This window comes from Mustela putorius, unplaced genomic scaffold (genome assembly GCF_011764305.1).
Source record: "Mustela putorius furo isolate JIRA1106 unplaced genomic scaffold, ASM1176430v1.1 tig00003834_pilon_pilon_pilon, whole genome shotgun sequence".
Classification (NCBI taxonomy): domain Eukaryota; kingdom Metazoa; phylum Chordata; class Mammalia; order Carnivora; family Mustelidae; genus Mustela; species Mustela putorius.
Window position 1 is genome coordinate 106,905,474 of NW_025421987.1, and position 14,873 is coordinate 106,920,346.

At 44.6% G+C, this 14,873-nt stretch overlaps 1 pseudogene; it reads left to right on the forward strand.

Moving 5' to 3' along the window:
• Window positions 1-12,677: 12,677 nt before the first annotated feature.
• On the forward strand, window positions 12,678-13,700 carry LOC101688410 (annotated as a pseudogene).
• Window positions 13,701-14,873: the final 1,173 nt, after the last annotated feature.

Here is a 14,873-nt window from a genome sequence, read left to right on the forward strand (position 1 = left end):
CAAAGACAGAGGAGCCAGGTGTGAGGGGACTGTTAACTTCCCACATGCCTCCCTCTGAACAGCGGTGTAGAGCCCCTGACTGCAGGATGGTTATCTGGGATTGTTGCGATTCCTCAGATCCCCTGTGGCATTTTCAAAATTTGGATAAATTCATAGATTAAAGGTTATCTGACAGGTACTTCTGCTCTGTACAAGTTAATTAGGTGCCATTGGAAAGGACCTTTGGCTACCTGGACCACTAGTTTTATTCAGTAACAAGATTTTGTGTTTTCACAGCCCTTTCAGATATGACGGAAACACCATGAAGCCCATGTTCAGTTATACATGTATATAAAAACTTGTATTTTGAGGGGCACCTGGGTGGCTCAGTTGGTTCAGCATCCGACTCTTGATTTCAGCTCAGGTTATGATCTCAGTGTCCTGGGATGGAGCCCCAGGTTGGGCTCCATGCTCAGCAGGGAACCTGCTTGAGATTTCTCTTGCCCTCTGCCCTTCCCCCCACTCGCTCGCTCTTCCTCTCTCTCTCAAAAATAAATCTTTAAAAAAAAAAAAAAAACTCCTATTTTGAAAACATGGACATTTATCTCCTGAAATCATTTGCCTCTGTTAAGTGACATCTCAACGTTTTCTTGCCTAGGTTGTGAACTGTGGGAAGAGGCCCTGTCTTCTATTTCTGTATCCCTCATTCAAAAACTAGAAAGACTGAATCACTGAAGTGTGTCTTCTGCATTTTGTTTTGTTTTGTTTTTTAGGATTTTATTTGAGAGAGCATGTGCACATGAAGGGGATTGGGCAGAGGAAGAGGGAGAAGTGGGCTCCCTGCTGAGCAGGAAGTCTAACACAGGTCTCCATCCCAGGACCCTGGCATCGTGACAGGAGTAGAAGGCAGATGCCCAACTGACTGAACCCAGGCACCCCTCTTCTTTTTTAGGGGTCTTTTTATTTGCCTAGCTTTTAGGAAGAAGTATATCACAAATGGGCTGATTTTAGGTTTTCAATCGGAAATGGAGTTGTAGCAACTCCTGTAATCCAGACACATGCAGGCTGATCTCCCTGTGCATCATGTCTTGGCTACAAGTCAGTCATCTCAGAATAAAGACCCCAAGTCACCAGTCCCTCAATAACAAAAGACAGACAACCCAGTAGAAAAGAGGGGTCTAATGTTCAGGAAAAATATATATTACGAGAAAAGTTTTTCAAAAACTGAAAGTACCTAGAATGCCATGGTTCCTACACATTCTAATTAAATAAGGGTTTTACTATAACTAGTCTATAACTATGTAACAGCTAAGACGCTGACATCAAGGAATCTAGGGCATGTTCATATGAATCCAGCCTTTCCTAGGGATATAGGTAGACCAGTAAAATGTGAAAGCTGTCTTGATTTTCACTGAATCACAGTATGATGCTTGTAAAGATAGAGAACTGTTGATGTATCTGCTTGGCTTACACCCTCATCAAAGAATGGTCCCCCCACGCCAAGTTTGACCTGTGATGTGGTGCCCAAACCACAGCTCACTGTGTTAGGAATGAGGTGACCAAACCTGGGCCACACTGTCCACTGCGGCTTGGGAATGAATCTAGGGCTGGCTTGACGATGATGGCCCCAAGAGATGCTAGGCAGCTTTTCAAGCAAATGTCGCACAGCACCCAAGAGGGAAGTCTGCAGAGCGAGGTTTGAGAGGCTGTGTTCGTGCAGTGTCCAGTTCAATGCATCGCCTTTCATAAAAGCCATCTCCCTTGGTGTTGGGAGTACAGCAGTGAACAGAAGTACATCTGCCTTTGTTTAGTGGGGGAAACAAACATCAAGCCAATAATTGTTCACATCTATGATTTTAAGTTGTGACGTGTGGGGAAGGGAAATAATAGGCTGTCATTTAGGTTGGGTACCTGAAAGCAAAGCCTGAGGCAGTCTCGTGTGTAAGGAATTTATTGAGGTGCTCTCAGGAGGAGCCTGTGAAGGAAACAGACTAGAGCAGAGGAGAAGGCTGAGCAAAGAGCGCCAAGCTGATGTCAAGAGCCAGTTCCATGGGTGCTAGGAATGTGAGGTCACCCCATTTCCCCAGCTGCAGGCAAGTGGCTAGGCCTTTATATCCAGTGTGCAATGCCCAGCCATTGGTTCTGCCCATCCTGCTGTTCCTGGGAAGACATACTGCAGGCATTCCCAGGGTTCAAGGCTACCTGGAGAACAGTGTGACCATACTCTTGGTAGCCAACACAGAGCCAGGAGTCAGAGGATGGGTGTGTGGTCAGACACACTGAGCCCCAGCAGTGCGGCCCTATAGCACAGGGTATAGAGAGTCGGTCTGGGAGACCTGACTTAGACTGGATGATCATAGTGAGATGTTATAACAAGACTTCTAGCACGTAACTTCAAATAGTAATTTTGTTTATGAAATTTTTCCTCCTCCAAGTAAGTGGTTAATAGGGAACAGATGAATTAAAAAACAACCCTAGCCCTTGCTTGGGAAGCAGGGGAGAAAAGGAGAGAGGAGCTTCAAAGGTAGTGGAAAACTGTGCCTCAGTTGCTGGTGGTACCCAGTGAGATGAGCTTCAGAGACTCGTGTTTTGGGGGTGTTTTCCAGCCTAGGCAAGGACTCCCAAGCATTGGAGCTCCCTCCTTCCAGAGCCCCTCAGAGCTGGCCTTGAGGATAGCAGCCGTGACTCAGATGAGCTGAAGAATAGAAGTCCTCACCCACTTTTGAGGTCACTCATGAACAACCCAAACAACTGTGACACCCTAAAAGGAAGAAACACCCCAGTGGCCACCACAGATTTAATTGCTGCAGCACAACAGAATGAGGCCAAAAAAATTCAATTTGCTTTGAAGAAAATAAGAAAGTGTGCTATTTCTCATACCCACCTTGATGTCTGAGCCAAAACCTGGAGGATGGGAAGGAGTAGCCAGGGGAGGAATCTGTGGGCTGAGGATCGATGGCAGGGAGAGCAAATTGCATAAAGCCCAAGGGTGAGACTGGAATTACAAGCAAGGCAGGCAGGTAAGCTGGGGGATCTAGGGGAGTGGCCCCAACTGGATCTCATTTTATCAAACAGAAGTTACTCTGGGTTTGAGCAGCTAAGAGCAGAGGTGGAACGACAGAAGAGCTTTTGCACTGGCTCAAGAGAGAGATGAAGTTGGCTTGAGCTGACAAGACAGATGAGGAATTAGAGGGACGGGAGGGATCTCTTACAGGGAGAATTGTCCAGATGGGCCCAGTGAGAGGTATGTATCACAAAGCCAGCACCCAGAGTGTGGTTGTGGGGTTCAAAAGAAAGTGGCGTGCCCAGTGTGAGCACTCCCCTTGTGACCCAGGGGCAAATTCTCTGAGCCAGATGGAGCCCCTGCCCCCTGGGAAGGTAGGCTCTGTGTCTGGAAGCGGCAGATCCTTTGAAACCCAATTAGACCCACTTCATAATAATAGAGTAACAGTAACAATGACCCACAGTTAACTGAGCGCTTCTGAGCACTTCAGGCACAGGATCTCTAGCCCTCACAACCACTTTTGAAGGTGGATATTATTGTCCTTGTGATCACAAGATGGTAACTCAAAATCGAACAATTTGTTCCAAGCTGAAACCACTCTAGCAACCTAGTCTGGCTGATCTCCAAACCCATGTCCTCTCCTTGGACCATGCAGCCTCCTCCCCTGTGAGATCTTCTGAGACCACTCTTCTCTGAAATGAGTGGGAAATCCTACTGGAACATTGAGTACTTCAAAATGTTTTCCTCGTTTCCATAATTGAGATAAAGATCTAAAAAAAAAAAAAATTGTTAGGAACTCAGGAGTCATAAAACATGTAAAAAATCAACTTGTCACCAAATCCATATATAATTCCTATAACTGACAACTTTATCACTATGAGTCATACTGTTGATTCTGGGTCTTCTACGATGTTAATTCAGTAACAGTGTATTTTCAGATTTTGGTGCATTGGTAATGGACAGCTTAACGGCGATGCCATTTACCCAGCAGGGGGCGCTCTATTCCTTTGAGAAAGTCTGAATCACACGCAGCCCTTTTGATAAACTAAACTGAGGATGCTGAATAAATGTGGTGTTTGGCTTGGAAGTGATTCTGCAGATCTGCGTTGCCCAAAGTGCTGGGTAGAGGTTCGTGTGAATCCCTGGGATTCTGGCTGGCTGCCTTTCGTGGGCTCACTTAGTGGGCTCCTTGCTTGTGCTTTGTGAGGGGCCCAAGTGAGGGCACATGTAAGGTGAGGGCAGTTCAGAACTTTGATTACAGAGAAAGAGAGCCAGAAACAGCAATTGTGACAGACTCTGGCCCTAACCTATATTCATGATCACGCCTAGGGACTTTCTCATTAAGCTATTTCCCAGCGGTCTGTGTTAAGTTATTTGGAGAATTTAGGCATTATCCTGGAACGATCTATTAGGCTCTACAAAGACTGTTTCTCCTGTCCTGATCTGGCCCTGTTTTACCCACAGTTATATTTGTTCCCCACTTCCTTGCCATGCTGCACCCCGTCTGTGACCTCGTATGGAAAGTAGTGGTCAAGGGGAAGCGGCTGCCATAGAAAGATATCTGGATGGTCTCTCTCTTTTTTAAAAGATTTTATTTATTTATTTGATAGAGATTACAAGTAGGCAGAGAGGCAAGCTGGGGAGGGTGGGGCAGACTCCCTACTGAACAGAGAACCTGATGTAGGGCTCAGTCTCAGGACCCTGAGATCATGACCCGAGCCGAAGGCAGAAGCTTTAACCCACTGAGCCACCCAGGCCCACCTGGATGGTCTCTTGAGTAGACTTCACATCTTGTGACCTTCCGGGCCTTTGTCCTTGAGCCACCTGGGACCCATTCCATGGACATGCAGCCTGTGTAGCCACATAGGACTTCGACTCAGAAGAACCTGCTGAGGCTGTCTTGAAATTCTTAACAATCTTTGAACAAGGGACCCCATAAATTATATAGCTGGTCCTTAGAACTATGGCAACCATCTGTAGGAGTTCCATGTCGGACGGTGACCACATGGATCCAGCAAACGCCTTCAACTGGGAATGAGAATTCAAGCCACCAAGTGTATAGCTTTGGGATATCCAAAAAGCAGGCACATCCAGGAGAAGGGGCAGGAAAAAAGCTGGGCAGACCAGCAGGCATCCTGAAAGCTCTTCCTGTTCCTCATGAAATCCTACAGACCCATTAGTGAAATTGTTTCCTGAGCTTGACCCAGTCCTCTGTCATCGTCACCACCTGAAAGCTAGCCCATCCTACCCACAGAGTGAGAGGGGAGATAGAGAAACACTAGAAGTGCAACAAGACAGGATTTGTGGACAGTTGAGAGAACTGAAACAAGGTTATCACCCAATCCCAGGGCAGGCCTGCGCCTAAATTTCATCTGTCTTTTAGGCAAGTGCTATATGAACTCACTCTCTTGCGCTAACACTACAGCAACGTGACTGTCTCAGAATAGAGCCTCTGATTGAAATAAGATACGAGAGCACAATTACAGAGCTGAGAACCATGGTCAACACATTAGCTCATGAAGAGTTTCAGCCTGGATTTTTATTTCCATTTACTCAATGTTCTGAACCATATGAAAAGCTGTTTTTATAGGTCAAAAATGGCACAATTTCCTGTTTTTAGCTAATTTTCTTCTTACCTAGAGCCAGCTGCTCATGTCCACGAATACACACACACTCAACACACACACTGGATGTGATGAGGGGAGGCGGGGGCCAGCAAAGGGTGGAGAATTTGAAAATAACCAAGTGACTCCAAAGGAAGTGAGGGAGGTTGATGTATAAACCCATCCTAGTTACTGCCTGCCTTCCCTGGTGACTCAGATCCCGTTTATCGTGGGGCCACCACCCAAGGGCAGAGGGGGTTTTCCTCCACCCACACCATGATCATGCCTCCACTCTCCCGGCATCATTGCCCATGCTTCCTCCCATGTGTCGTCTGCATCTCAGTGTCCCTGCACCCACCGCCCTGGGCAGAGACCAGTGCTCACTCTGGCACATGGTCTAACTGCGGGACTTCTTGAGGAAGAGAAAACACTTGTGCCAAGGGCAATAATCTAAGAAGAAAGTGCTCAGGGTGCCTGGTGCACTGTAAGTGCTCACTAAGTACTTACTGGATAGATGGACAAATGGATGGATGGACAGGTAGATGGATGGCTAAACAGATGGAGAGAGAAATAATGCCATGGAAGAGGGGAATCAGAAGAGGAATCATCTGGGTGCCTGGCTGGCTCAGTTGGTAGAACCTGTGACTCTTGATCTCAGGGTCATGAGTTTGAGCCCCACATTGGGAGCAGACAGTACATCGAAAAAAGTAAACAGTAAATAAATAAATAAAAAGAAGAGGAATAATCTACAGCCGAGGGGATTTAGGAAAGCTTTATGGAAAAAGACAACCTTTGAAAGGCTAGATTTATACATCTAGAGATGAGAAGCAGCATTGGCAAAGGGACTTTTGGTGATGATATCCTGTCATTTCCCATTTAATCCTAATGTTTCCCTCCCTCTCTCCCTTACTTCCAACTAAGAGTAGAACTGGTATATTTGGAAACAGGTGGGAATTTTTTTGGTGGTCACAGTGACTAGGCTGATGGAAAATAGGGCATCAGAGAACACTGCAGCTTTTAGTGGTCTGTTGTATAAGTCAAAAATTTTTGAAGAACATTTTGAAGAACATTTTGACAGAATCTACCCAAATATTAACTATATTGCAAAAAAGAATTGTTCTGTCCAAATTACCCATAGTGACCACATTGAGAAATACCAGTAGGTGAGAGAAGAATAGTGAATAGATTATTACAATGTTACAAAGAAAGTGCTGACAAAGATATTTACACATCTTTTCTGCTTTTGTCCCCCAATTCAAATCATGTGATCTCCTTTCTAGGGAAGAAGCAGGGAAGTCATATTAGAACGGCCCATGGGGGTTGCTGAACAGAGAACTACTCAACAGAGATTAGATCTTGGTCTCAAGGAAAAGGGAACACAGTCAGGGTCTTTGACTAGAGGAATGATCTTGTCATATCTGTGCTTTAGGAGATGCCAAATCCCTATTTTAAAAAGAACCAAAATGTGAAGTGATAAGTTAATTTTGTTTAAAGCTTTACCCTTGTCCTGCACCACAGAAAGCTGTCATTCTATATTTTTAAAAGCATCCAAATGTAAGGGATTCAAAAAAATAAATTCATTCAACAAATTATGCAGGACAATTGGCTTTCTTTCTGGATAAACAAACAAACAAAAATTACATTCGATCCATCTACCTACCTCAAACCACATAGTCAAGATGGTTTAAAGAATTAAACCTAAAAAAATTTTAAAGATGTTAGGAGGAAAACATAGTTGAATACTTTAGGAACCTTAAGGTAGGGGAGGCCTTCCTAAGTAAGCTGCAAAACTGAAGAACCATGAAGTACAAAAATAGATAAGATTTTTTATATAACAAAATAAGTTAAAAGAATAGAAGCTGGGGGCACTTGGGTGGCTCAGTGGGTTAAGAGTCTGCCTTCAGCTCAGATAGCGATCCCAGGGTCCTGGGATCAAGTCTGTGGAGCAGGAGCCTGCTCTTCCCCTTCTCTCTCTGCCTGCTGTTCCCCTGTTGTGCATGCTCTCTCTTCCTCTCTCTGTCAAATAAGTCAATTAAAAAAAAAATAGATGCTGTTTGTAACATATATAAGAGACAAAAGATTGTTTTCCAGATAAACTACAAAGCTTCTATAAATTAATAAGAAAAAAGAGCCACCCCAAATGAAAAATGGGCAATAGTTCTAATCAGGCAATTCATAGAAAGAAGGATATAAAACATGAAAATTGGATTATGGCAGATATTTCAGATTGATTCACTCAACTCCATGCCTACGACATTGTAGCTTGTCTTGTGGCATGTTGGAGCCTAAAAAGCTAATGCCTAACAATTCCCAGCCTTCCTTAGAGCTGAGCTTTGGCATGTATCCTGGCTTCCCCTGGGAGATGTACCCTCAAGAGATCTACTGACTCTGGTAGCAGAAGGTGGGGGGGTGGGGGTAGGGGAATCCTTATTTTTTTGTTGTTTTTTTCCCTGCATCAACATTAACAGCAATCTCACTGTCTAGATTCAGTCTCTCCAGCTTTGCAGGTGCTGTAGACAAGATGTAGGATATCTAGAATGCAGTTGAGGTGGTGTGCTAGGCGGATGCTAGGTGTGTCGGAGGTTTCCTGGTTCCCCAATTCCTAAGTCAGCAGTTGGGCACAGGCTCCCAAATCTCCAGTTTCATTGTCATGGAAGGAGTTGCAGTTCCTTTGGCAGGCTGGTTCTGAGCTGGAGTTCTGGGAGTCAGTCCTACTTTTTTCACCTGACCTAACAAAATTTTCAGCACCCAATTCCCTATTTTAAACAAGCCATTCCCCTACTCTCTTTCTACCTATCTTTCTACACAAACTAAGCAGAGTGGCTTCTGTCATCTGTAGCTGAACTCTGACACAATGGTCAGCCTTATTAAAAATTTTTAAAAAGGCAAATTAAACCAACAAGGAAATGATTTCTTTCATCAGAATGTGAACACAAAAGATGGCTCAGTGTTGCTGAGAGTAAGGGAAAATGGGCCCCCTTTTGGAGCGTGTATAAGTCAATGCAACCATTTTGAAGAACATTTTGACAGAATCTACCCAAATATAAAATGTGTATCATATCAAACCCAACATTCTGCCTCCAAGCATCAGTCAAAGAGAAAAACTGCTCCGGGTCCTGAAAAAAACATTTTCCACAGATACTAACTGCATCATTGTGAGTAATGGAAAAATAACAATACATAGCTGAATTGTCCATCAAGAGGGAATAGTTAAGAAAATTATGGTACAACCATTCTTTGGAATACTCAGCAGTCGTTAAGGAATGAGGCAGAGCTCCCAGCACTAATATGGAAAGATCTCAGACGTATTTCCAAGTGAAAAATAAATGACAAAACAGCATGTATAATGTGATCTCCTTTATGCTTAAAAACATGTGTAACAAAACACATTTCTATTGACATGCTCATGTATCTGGGTAAACAAAGACAAAGGTCAGGAGGGACATAAGCCAAACTACCCTTTGTGGAGTTGGGGGTGGGGGGGTGGTGGGCAGAGGAGTGCCTTGGGCAGGACTGTTGCTTTTACCCTCTCATCTGTATTCTCTGAAGGTTTGAACATTTTACAATAAGAATGTATTATATTAGGGGCGCCTGGGGGGCTCAGTCTGTTAAAGCCTCTGCCTTCTGCTCAGATCATGATCCCGGGATCCTGGGATCGAGCCCCGCATCAGGCTTTCTGCTCGGTGGGGAGCCTGCTTCCCCCTCTCTCTCTGCCTGCCTTTCTGCCTGCTTGTGATCTCTTCTGTCAAATAAATAAAAAAAATTTAAAAAAGAATATATTATATTAGAATGTTGTATATTATGTAATTATATTAATGCATAAATTAAAAGTTATAAAATACTGTAGGGGCAAGATTCTAATTTTCAAATGCCTCAGCAAAAGAGATATAGAGACTGATTGATCTGTCTGTCATCTGTCTATCTATTTGTCTAGAAAGGGGGAAAGCAAATATGACAAAATTAACGCATATTGAATCTAGGTGGAAAGATATATAGGAGTATTCATTGCACTGTGCTTTCAACTTTTCCGTAAAACTCTTTTCATAGTAAAAAGTTGGGAATAAAAACACACCAAATACACATCCTCGGAGACACACGCTTTCCCTGTGCATGCAGATTTTTTCAGAGGTGGGGGCAAAACCTGTGGCTTGCAAAGCTGCTAAAAAAGCAAAACAGCATCAGCAGTCCTTCCCACTGACTTCTTAGGGCAAGTGCGCCCCTCTCTGGAAGCCAGAGTCCTGAGGAATTTTGGAGGCCTCTGTGCACTAACTGGGATTCACAGCACGCTCCTGCCCCATCCCTCTGCAGGCACGGTCAGGGCCAGGGACCCAGCTGGCCCTCTGCCCCTCTTCCTATAGAGAGTTCATGGCCAAGGGCACCTTGACTATCAAATATGCCCCCCCCACAAGTGCATATCTCTGAAACCCCAAGAACGTGTGGTGGCCATTGGTAAGAAGGAGACCTAGGGGCTCCTTCACAGGGACGCCAGGGGGCTCTGTAAGGATTCCATTCACTTGAGCTGCTATCCCCAAGACCCTTCATTCAGTCCTCATCCTGATGTTTATTTTTGACATAACAGTGTAAGGAGAATGGAGAAAAAAAAGAATTGCAAAAAAAGGAACTGGAATTTTAATGAGAACCATCTGGAGTGTTTGTCAAGGGTATTATGTTTGGTACAAGAAAGTAATTCCTCAGCTTAAATGAGGTAAAGAGAAATGGAGGAAATCATTATGTTGTACTTGCCCCCCCAAACTGACGCTGAGCAGAACCACGTAGAACATGCCCATTGCACAGGAATGGGGCTGGGACAGGCCGTGGAGAGATGGAGTGCGCCTTTCTCAGCTCCGGAGTTCACAGTGTGGAGGAATGTTTCTACTCTGCCAAGGAAAGTTTGAGAGATGGGTTGTGGTGGGCCCTGGGCCAGGGCCTGGAATCTGGGTAACCATGACAACAGGCCCGCGGGTGACAACAAACACGGGATGGAATTTCAGCATTCGCAGCCAGGCCACGGAGGAATGGGAAAGTTCGGGGAAGTTTTTTTGTTTTTAACCCAAGGATGGGGAAGGCACAGGAGGGAGTCACAGTGTTCCGAATAAATCCTCCCAGCAGGACCCCAGTGGAGTCAAAGAGAGCCAGCCTCTCTCTGGGGCTCTAGTTCCACTTTCTTCTTTTCATTTATTACCTCCCCTTCCACTGAAGATTCCGTGGGGTAACAGCCTCTCTGAGGGGTCTCAGTGCCCAGACAGATCCCTGTCCTCATACCAGCGTGATCACATACCTTGAGGACAGCTACTCTCTGCGGGCATTTCAGTGCATCCTCTCAACACAGCCTCTAAAACAGCCCTGCAGCCAGGGTGGCCAGACCCCTACCTTCCAGATGGGGAAACGAAATTCAGAGAGCCAAGATCACCCAGAAACAGAAGGTTTTTTTTGCCCCAGCCCAAGCCCATCATCCTTGCACCATGCCACTGTACCTGTAATCTTCATTCTGGAAACATATGAATAACTGCGGTAGTCAGAGTTTAAGAAGAAGAGAAGGAACGAGCCCTAAGACCTCTCTGTGGGCAGATAAGAGCCACTCATCCGTGTAGCTGCAGAGGTGGGCCTTGACTGAGTGGGAAAAGATTTATAGGATGGTAGGAAGAAGTTTTTACAGTTACTGGGCTGAAGAATTAAAGAACCACAACCTCTAGAATTTTCTTCTCTGAGGTCTTTAGAAATAGAGGGGCTGGCATCATGCCTGGACAGATCAGGGCCTGAGAGTAAGGGAACTATAAAACATCCCATGCAGACTTCTTGCTTTGCAGATGGGGAAACCAAGGCAGATTTGGGGACTGAGCCCCATGTCCAGTACAAGGTTCTCTTCCTGACAGCACATCCCAGGAGCTCCCAGACAAGCCAGCAGTGGTTAGGTGAAACATTGGGGAGATTAGGTGAAACAGTGTCAATCAGGAGGATTGAAACAGGAAGTAATAACAATTGGTACAGGACAGAGGATTGTTACTTCTGGGATCAGCCTGGGGTGGGTGGGGAGGAGGAATATACATATAATGGATTGGCATTCCGCAAAACTGAGAGCCCACTTTAGCGTTGCTGTTAAGACCGTCATTAGGTAAGAAGGAGCCTCTGCTCTGAAGGAGAAAGAGACCCAACAGTTAAGAACTTAGCAAAGATAGTTTTAAATCAGCAAAGTTATATAACTTTTTAACGATTTCAAGAAACCATCCTGAAACTTCATGAGCAAAAAATGCCTCTGAATAAGCCAACAGGAAATAAACAGTGCAAGGAATTTCTGGAAATAGGAGAGTGTTTTTTTGTTTGTTTTTAAAGTGAAAAAAAAAAAAAGTTTTAAGGAAAAAGGAAGCCCTGACCCACATAAAGATAGGGTTTCAGTAAAAGGAATTTGAGAGCAAGAGAGAAAGTGTAAGCCCCAGCACTGGATCTGGGCTGCTGAGCACAACTGCAGTCCCCGAAAAATGAGCTCAAGAAACAGAGCCAGTTTCACACTTTTTAAAAAAAGAAGTGTCATTCCCTGGAAAATAACAAATCCGCTCCAGGCTGTCCACAGCCCTGTTGAAGTTTACCTAGTAATTTACAAACGGTTTCAGTACTTAATCCAGGAATATCTGCTGTGAGTCCGGAAGTCGCCGATTCTCCCTAAAGCTCTGCTTTGTAACTTTTTACTGGGAAAAGCCTCTATTTCTCTTATTCGGTCATTAAAAATGGGGGAGAAGCTGTCCTTTTTTCTCAGCAAATGTTTTTGACAACTGGTCTATGCTAGCCCCTGAGCGCAGTGCTGCCATCATATCGGATTCTTCCTGCCTCTTGCTTGGACTTCCTGCCATTTCTGAGTTTTTACTATTCAAATGCAAGGTCCATTGTGAATCTGTGAGCCTTCTAGAAAATGTTGAGCGTCGTCCACCTTCGAATGCTATAAGCACTAGGCAAGCTTCAAGAGGCCACTGCTCATTCCTAATGAGAATCTTCTGTTTATGATTCATGGATTAAACCCTTATAAATGGCTTTATGTACATGCCCAAAGTATGCGGATCCACAGGACGTCTGAGCGTACTCATGCTAAGTATGTATCTGCTCGTGAGAAAGTGTGTGTGGGAGGGAAGGAAGGAGTAGAAATTGTTTTCATTTTAAAAAGCTAGAGGGATAAGCAACAACTATTCATACGCATCTTTAAAGAAATGAGTGTAGTTCTTTCCTCCAGCCATCCACCATGCAGAAAGGCAAGAAGGCAAAGGGGAAGAAGGTGGCGCGGGGTGCCCTGTCGTGAAGAAGCGGGAAGCCAAGAAGGCAATCGATCCCCCCATTTGAGAAAAGTCCAAGAATTTTGGCAGCGGACAGGACATCCAACCAAAAGGGACCTCACCTGCTTTGTCAAATGGCCCCGTCACATGGGGCTGTGGCAGCAAAGGGCTATTCTCTATAAACCTTTCAAAATGTCTCCTTCCATTAACCAGTTCACCCAGGCCTTGGGCCACCAGCCACTCAGCTGCTTACATGGCCCACAAATACAGATCAGAGACACAGCAAGAGAAGAAGCAGAGATTGTTGCAGCAGGCAGAGAAGAAAGCTGCTGGCAAAGGGGATGTGCTCACTAAGGCCTCCTGTCCTTCAAGCAGGGTTAACACTGTCATCACCTTGGCAGAAAACAAGAAGCCTCAGCTGGTGGTGACTACACACAACGTGGATCCCACTGAGCTGGTTGTCCTCCCGACTGTTCTGCTTTGTAAGATGGGGGTTCCCTACGGCATCATCACAGGGAAGGCCAGGCTGGAGCATCTGGTCGCTGGGAAGACCTGCACCACTGTCGCCTTCACACAGGTTAACTCGGAAAACAAAGGAGTTCTGGTTAAGCAGGAACTGTCAACACTTCCTGGAAGGAAGTTTTCTTCCTTGACTACAGGAGGATGTCTGGACCAATGACAGTGACAGATATGAGATCCCCCATCACCGGGGGAGGCAATATCTGGGTCTAAAGTGGGTGGTTCACTTCGCCAAGCTGAAAAAGGCAGACTAAAGAATTGGCCACAAAACCGGGCTAAGTGTACACTGTTGAGTTTTCTGTACATAAAAGTGATTGAAATTTGTTTTTCAAAAAAGAAGAAGAAGAGAAGGAGGAGAAGGAGAAGAGGAAGAGGAAGAGGAAGAAGAAGGAGAAGAAGAAGAAGAAGAAGAAGAAGAAGAAGAAGAAGAAGAAGAAGAAGAAGAAGGGAGTGTGTATAGGGCATAATGATGGGCGGAGCCAATGCATTTCCAAATTGCCATTCCTTTAGCTCTTTAAAACATTACTCTTTAATGGGAAACGATGGGCTGCTGTTTGTTCTCTCAATAATTACATCATTTTTTTTTTAATTTCAGTGACTTAGAAAAACTATTTTAAACCTTTTTAAAAATCACTTTTATCCTTTTATTTAAAAAAAACCCTTTATACTTTAATAAAAATCTTTATTTAAAAACCTTTTTTATTGAAGTGTTCATTCCTTCAGGGATTTGTACACTGAGAGAAAGGACCCTTTGCTGTTGGCATGGGAGTCTCCACACTACTACATCACACACTGCTAGCCTGAGTTGAAAGGCCTTTGAGGAGATCATCTCAGCCCGGGTGCCCAAATATTTGTCATGAGAAAGTGTTCTCCAGGCAAAGGGTCCCTTTCTGACCAACAGCAGACTATGCCCTCTTGATGAGTATAAGCCCATGTACTACCTTTGTTAAGTGAGGAGTACCCTGGTCCCTTCCTGCCCCCTCCCTGGCCTGTCCCATGGCTTGCTTCTTGCCTTCATGGGAAGAAGTTAAACCAGAAACATGGGAGCTATTACTCGAATACTTTACAGTGTGTAAAATTGACAAGGATCACTTCTGTTTTTGCCAAAATGCCTCAGTGAAGCTGGATTTTCCAACAGTAATTCTAATGAAAACTATCAGCCAAAAAGCACTGAAGTCCAATTTGTATTGTGCTGTCAAATAGCGAAGCCCAACAAGCAAACTTATATCCAGGTAATATCCTATATCTAACAAGGAAATCTGCAATTTCATTGTATCATTTAGCATGCTTTGGGTGGCAAGAAAAGTGGAACTCAACTAGCAGAACCTTAAGCAACCAGGAAATTGATTGCCCCATCAACCAACCCAAATCCAGGGCTGATTAATTCCACAAGTAAATTATATCATCCAGAACCCAGGTTCTAATTCCATCTTTAAGGCTCTCATGTCTTCAGCTGTCAGCTTGCTCCCTTCATGGTGACAAGATGGTGGCCACAATTCTGGGCAACAC